The 6000-nt window shown below is 41.7% G+C and overlaps 1 protein-coding gene across 3 annotated transcripts in view; it reads left to right on the top strand.

The window, feature by feature from the left end:
- The first annotated feature begins 4880 nt into the window (after positions 1-4880).
- LOC309704953 (junction plakoglobin-like) overlaps positions 4881-6000 on the top strand; it is a 116021-nt gene continuing 114901 nt past the window's right edge. Inside the window, exon 1 of one of the 3 annotated variants that reach the window (XM_082530476.1) lies at positions 4881-5203. The gene's annotated coding sequence lies outside the window, so the exon portion shown is untranslated. The remainder of the gene's footprint in view (positions 5204-6000) is intronic. The other 2 variants (XM_082530477.1, XM_082530475.1) reach the window with 2 other exon arrangements.

Below are 6000 nucleotides of genomic sequence, written 5' to 3'. Positions count from 1 at the left end.
TATTTCAAAAAAACTAAACTAAAAAATACACACTGTAGAAAGTAAACAACAAAAGCAGCTACATGTTCATTCTGCTGCATGCTGCTCAGGCCTCAGTGTGTTTGGATGCAGTATAATATGCAGACTCTCCTGTAGCTAGGCCAACTGAATGAAAATGTGTTTATTTTTAAAGACAGTCAAGCTGTCTCTTTTGCACAATGATTGTGTCATTTTGGTCTAGTGGGAGTCATGCAGATTGCAATTTCTGACTGCAGCTACTCCAACAACAAGTGCTGCTCCTGGTGTTTACATTGATATGGCAATGATTTACCGCGATGCATCTAAGACCTCTCTTCAACAGCCTGTGCACTGCTTGGACAAATAGTGTTTATAGCACAGTGTTTACTCTTCTGGCATTCTAGCAGATGTTTGCTGCGGGAATTTGCTCCCATTCAGCCGCAGCATTAGTTATGCTGACATGCCTTTCTCATGGTCAGCATTCCAGTTCATTTCTTCCAAAAGCTGACAAGTTTTGCTTACTTCTTCCCATATAATATGGAAATTCATATATGTTATCAGATGAAAGGCAAATAAACATTTGCTACTTCTTTTAGTATATGAACCAATATTTTATGACACTGTTGACACTATAGTATATATATATATTATGACACTATACTATGTTTTCTTCCTTTACTTTGAGCTCAAATTGCCTTAATATCTCTACACAGCTAATAAAAGGCTCTTTCTTTCCACTTCATCACATGACCTTTCCTGTTCTTTGAGTCGAGTTAATGTTCTGACGACTGGTTTGTAAGCAGTCTTCAGTCTATCAGTTAGTGGTGATGTAAGTGTTTGGGCCCCTCACATCAAAGACCAGTCTGATTTTCAGCTGGACTGTTTGACCCTATGTCCTTGGCTCAGACTCTATCACCAACATTTAAATCTAATTACTGTCTCCTTTGCACTGGTCCTCCTCACCCTGAACCAGCAGTACAAGCACAACACATCACAACAGAAATCAGGACAAGTATAGCGTTCATCCTCTAGTTCTGAAAGCTCGTATGACTTTGCTTTAAGTCGCCTTTTAGCAGAAGTGGGTGGATGGTATTAAAGGCAGTGAAAAAATTAAAAAACATGATTATCACAGTGCCACCAATACCAGGTGAAAGTGACGTATAGATAACAGCATCAACCCCTCTAAGAAGCTGGCAAACAAACTAAACAGGGTCGAGAGCATGTTTCACCTGCGGACTAAGAACCAGTCTCTCCAGCAACTTTATGACACATGATGTGAAGTCATTAAGGTCAGTGTCTCTGTACGCATCCTGCATGTTTCCAAACTGAAAGTTCAAAAGTATATGGACGGTTTTGCAGTCCACTGCTGGAAAGTTGGCACAGCAGTCAAGACCGGTATGGTTTAAATCACCAGTGATGGTGATAGTGTCATTTGCACCTACGTGCACGTCTGACAACAGTCCAAACTGACAACGTTTGATTTGAACTGTGTTTGAGAACTTTCAGAGTGGATGACCTATTTTTAAATTAACATGGCATTCATTTGTTAACAGCCGACGTGTAGTTTTCTTTTTTCAGAATCAGAATACTAAACGATGTGGTCACAGTTGCTCCAACACAGTAAGAACAGTAACTGACTAAACTAAATGAATTAATACAAAGTATTCAATAAAAGGAGATCATTAGAAAGAAATGACCATGATTTATTAATGTACAGAATTTAGATAGAGGTACTGTCATCGAGCTCCAGGCCAACAGCATGAGGGACAGCTTGGTGTTCTCAGGTATGTCAGAGAAGGCAGAAGAAGATGACAATAGTGAGAGAAATCACCCAAACCCACCTAACACTCACCATCTGGGAAGCAAGCATCCAGCTGCATGGAGTCCCAGACCGATCGTGGCCAAATTTGAACACTTTAAACAAAAATAGTTGTTGACAAGCTGCGGCCATGAACCGAGAGGAACGGACTTCAGCTTCCCAAGGATATCCTGGTGCGATGCAAGGTCGTGTTCCCGTTCTGACAGAAGTTCATTGAAAGAAATTTCCGAGCTGTCATTGTGGTTGATAAGCTGTAGGTCAACAGGAAGCTTCATTGCAACCAAAACATCACGCCATGGCTGCAGTGAGTCAGGTGACCTCTATCTGCACAAATGCCTTTATTCTGATTCTATTTTTTTCACTCTTCTGTCCCACTAATAGACATGTGTACTCTAATCTGTGTAGCATGTTTCTTACATTTTCTTTTTTTCTTGTTATTTGGTCACTCTGGTTGCTTTAGTTCTCTTCTCACTTTTCATATCTCTTCTCTTCTCTTTCTGTTTGTATCATGTCTGCTTTGCCTTTAGTGCTGCAATTTACCACATAAACATACCAGACTCTCTCTCTCACACACACGTCAGGTTTGCTATCCTCGTGGGCACATCCCATTGACATAATGCTGTCCCCAGCCTAACCCCAACCATCAACAATGAATGCTTTTTTTTTTATTGGCCTGTCCCATTTGGTTCTTTTGCATCAGAATTATTGTCTAAAGGCAAAGAAAGATGCCCAACAGATTTACTTTACCAAATGGACCATCCCAGCTTTGCCATATTGGTCCATTTGATTGACCTTTGTTTTTATTGTTTATTTTATTTTATTTTCACTTGCTACACACGGGACAGACATGATTGGGGGAAAGAAAGGTAGGGAAAGAAAAAGAGCGGGGAAGAGGAACGGTGATAAAGGGCACAAAACAAAAACCAACAACACAAACAGACAAAAAATACATCTATCAATCACCTGGATCACCTGTTGAGAAAGAAAAAAGAGAAAACAAGCAGAAAAAGAGAGCAATAGAATAAACAACAACATCACGATGATCTATGGGAATATAACAGTAAATACTAAATATTAAACATTATTGTGCAGCACGTAATATCGACAGCGCACAGTGTGCTTTGAGGTAGGAGCCAAAAAGGGTGTCGTTTGTGTGTGTGATCACCCGTGTGTACACCTGTGAGCATGGACGCGCTTGTATTTAAAAGGTTCCTTCATGTAATGATCTGCTAGAGGGTGTGGGGGAAGCAGAAGCCAGAGGGGGTTGCAGTGCCCGTGAGCTCTGCCGACATCCAGCTGTGCCAGATTGAACCAAGCCCCCCAGGCCCAGAGGCCGAGGGCACCCACCCCCGAAGAGGCTCGACCGAGCCACAAGTGCCAGGTCCTGACAAGCAGCCACCAGCAGTGAGCTGGTGCATACCTGAGCACCCAGCCCCGGACACCAAGAACCACCAACGCACCGATGTCTGAGGGCATCTGCCACTGGCAGGGGAAGTGGTGGGGGGAGATAGGCCTCCATACCTTGGAAGGCCTGAGATGTCCCCAGAGAGGTGGCGTCTGATACCCAACCTGACATATAGACACAGACATACAGGCACACACAGACACAAACATCCATTCACACCCTCATGCAAATACTCAGCACTCACCTAACGTGGACACAGCTGTATCTTGTGATTATTTGCTCCTGCTCGGTGGAGAGGAGTGTGTTTGGTCACTAATCTCTTTTCGACGTACTTTTCAGTTTATTGACCAACGTTTGGGTTTTGGTTTTGTTTCTTTAAATGGTGATAGCAGCTTGTCCGTCTCTTTTAGTTGAGTTGTTAGTAGAAACTGTAATAAAACTCTTTAATTTAACCATTTTGCCTCTGTCTCCTTTTTCAGACCTGGACCCTTTCAGGGGAAAGTAACAGATACGACTGCTTCCATTTATTAGACACACATGTGTGACAGAAAACTTTCTCTCTCATTATTATTTTTGACTGTGGATTGTGAAACCAATTTAGACTATTCACACAGACTGGAATCAGAGGTAATCAAATACTATAAGGATAAATAAATAATATAGAAATATCTTATTCGAATGATAACTTTCGTATATATGAGAGAAAATGAGAAAGACAGCGACTGCTAGGTGAGCTCCATTAATGTTTCTGTAACTCATACACCCTGTATATACTGTGCTTATGTTGTTGTACTTCCTTCTATATTGTTGTCTGTACTTTTGTACCTTTGTGGTCTTGCTACCCAATTTCGCTGTGTAAGCAACTGCATACTGATAATAAAAGTTCTAAGTTAATTCATATCAGCAGAGAGAGAGAGAGCAGCACACTGCTATAAATTGATTAAAATATCTCTGCTTTCAAGGAGAAAATTAAACAGACGCAGATTTCAGCTCTGACTCCTTCTGCTTTTTCAACTTCCAACAGAAAATGTCATTTGCTGCATTTAAGCGACTTCATCCTCACTATAACCCCTGACTCACACACTGTGCCACCATAAAGAATACATGCATACTGTAAAAAAAAACCCTAGAGCAACACATTCATTAATTAGAGGTGACCTAGTTCTTATCAATTTTCATTACACTTGAGATTTTTCCTTTTTTTTTTATTCCTGCTAATGGTTCTGATACTAATATCTCAAAAACGACAAGAGTTTTGTAGCTTCAGTATGACCAAAACTCCAGACTCACAGCAGTATAACATAAAAACTGTGTGAAGATACAGCCTGATTTAGTATTGTTCATTACTCTGTTACATTTATGTCATTTCAGATTTTCAGATAAAAAGAAAAGAGTGAGGAAGAGACAGAGGAGGTGAAATTAAATGTAGGGACATAAATAGGACCAGAAAGACTGAAGTAAAATGAATGGCTGCTTGTTCCATGAGCCAGCTTTTAATTGCTTTAAAATCTAAATTGTGACCTTGGTTTAAAGCTAGCAACAGTGCACCAACCAAACCCAACCAAACCTTGTTTCCGAAGCAAAGGTTTTGTGAAGTTACGCGATGTGTTTTAATCATTCTGACAAAAGGGAAATTCAAACGTATGTTTAGATAGTATGTGGAGGTGAGTCGCATCGCATAGCACTGCTGCTTTATGTGACTGGAAGGTATGAAAACGACGCCATTCTTCGCTGGCGGAGTGAGACCTCTTCACTGACTCCTCTTCTATGACGCCGTAGCAGCCGAGCCTCTGCCGGTTCGCTCCCCTCGCTGTGCATAGCTGGCTGCGTGCTGCAAATCGCCTTCATCGGGAGACAAAGCGAGGCAGAGGTAACACAGGAGCGAAGCTACACCTGTCTGTGGATTTAAAGAGCGACGAAGAGGATTTGAAATTGTCAGTGCTGCGACAGGGATCCGCTCCACACCGCTGGTCAGATAAGAGGTAACCAGATCCGGCGAAGCCGTCTTATTACGCACCCTAAACAGATCAAAGGGCTATCATTTTACGCACAGGGGATATGGCACGTGACGTTAAATAAAACAAGAATGCTGACCTAATTGTTATCGACATGCATTATGGCGGTCAGAATAAACAGAATTTGTCTGGGATTTGGGGGGTTGTAGATCTCCCATGTTTCTGTGCTGACGACTGTTCATTGAAATCATGCAATCTCACATTAACTGATTTAGTGCGGGTTTCATATTTGCCTGCATTTTTAAATTGAATAGTATATGGATTTTGGGAGGTGTGCCGTCTCCTAGACTATAATTAGCATTTATATTATTGCTATATGTGTGCATAAGTGTTTGAAAGCAATGCAGTTTGTTGGCTCAAGTCGATGTGGTGTGGCTTTCTATGTCGCTTAGTGTCTCGGTGCAGTCTCTCTGGATGACATTTCTCCCACTCTCTCTTTCCCCCACTCTTTCTCCCACATACATACAGACATACTTTCCTTCTGCCTTGTCTGCCCCCTTTGTTCAGTACAATGAGCTATGCTGATATTTTAGGTCTTTCAGGTACATTTTTACAGGGCAAATCCCACACTCTGCTACCATTCTCCCTGTCTTGGCTTGCATTTATGCTTCTATTTGTGGAGACACACATGGCTGGTGTGCTTCTGAAGTCTGTAGAAGAGTCTCAACAGATGTTGCAGGTGAGGCTGTGAAATGCACGTCCAGCAGCTAACACAGACAGATGCCATCGCCACCCGTGATGTTTAAACCTCTTTCCTGCATATT

Source organism: Aulonocara stuartgranti (genome assembly GCF_965226115.1).
Source record: "Aulonocara stuartgranti genome assembly, chromosome: 4".
Lineage (NCBI taxonomy): Eukaryota > Metazoa > Chordata > Actinopteri > Cichliformes > Cichlidae > Aulonocara > Aulonocara stuartgranti.
This window is presented reverse-complemented; position numbering and strand designations above follow the sequence as displayed.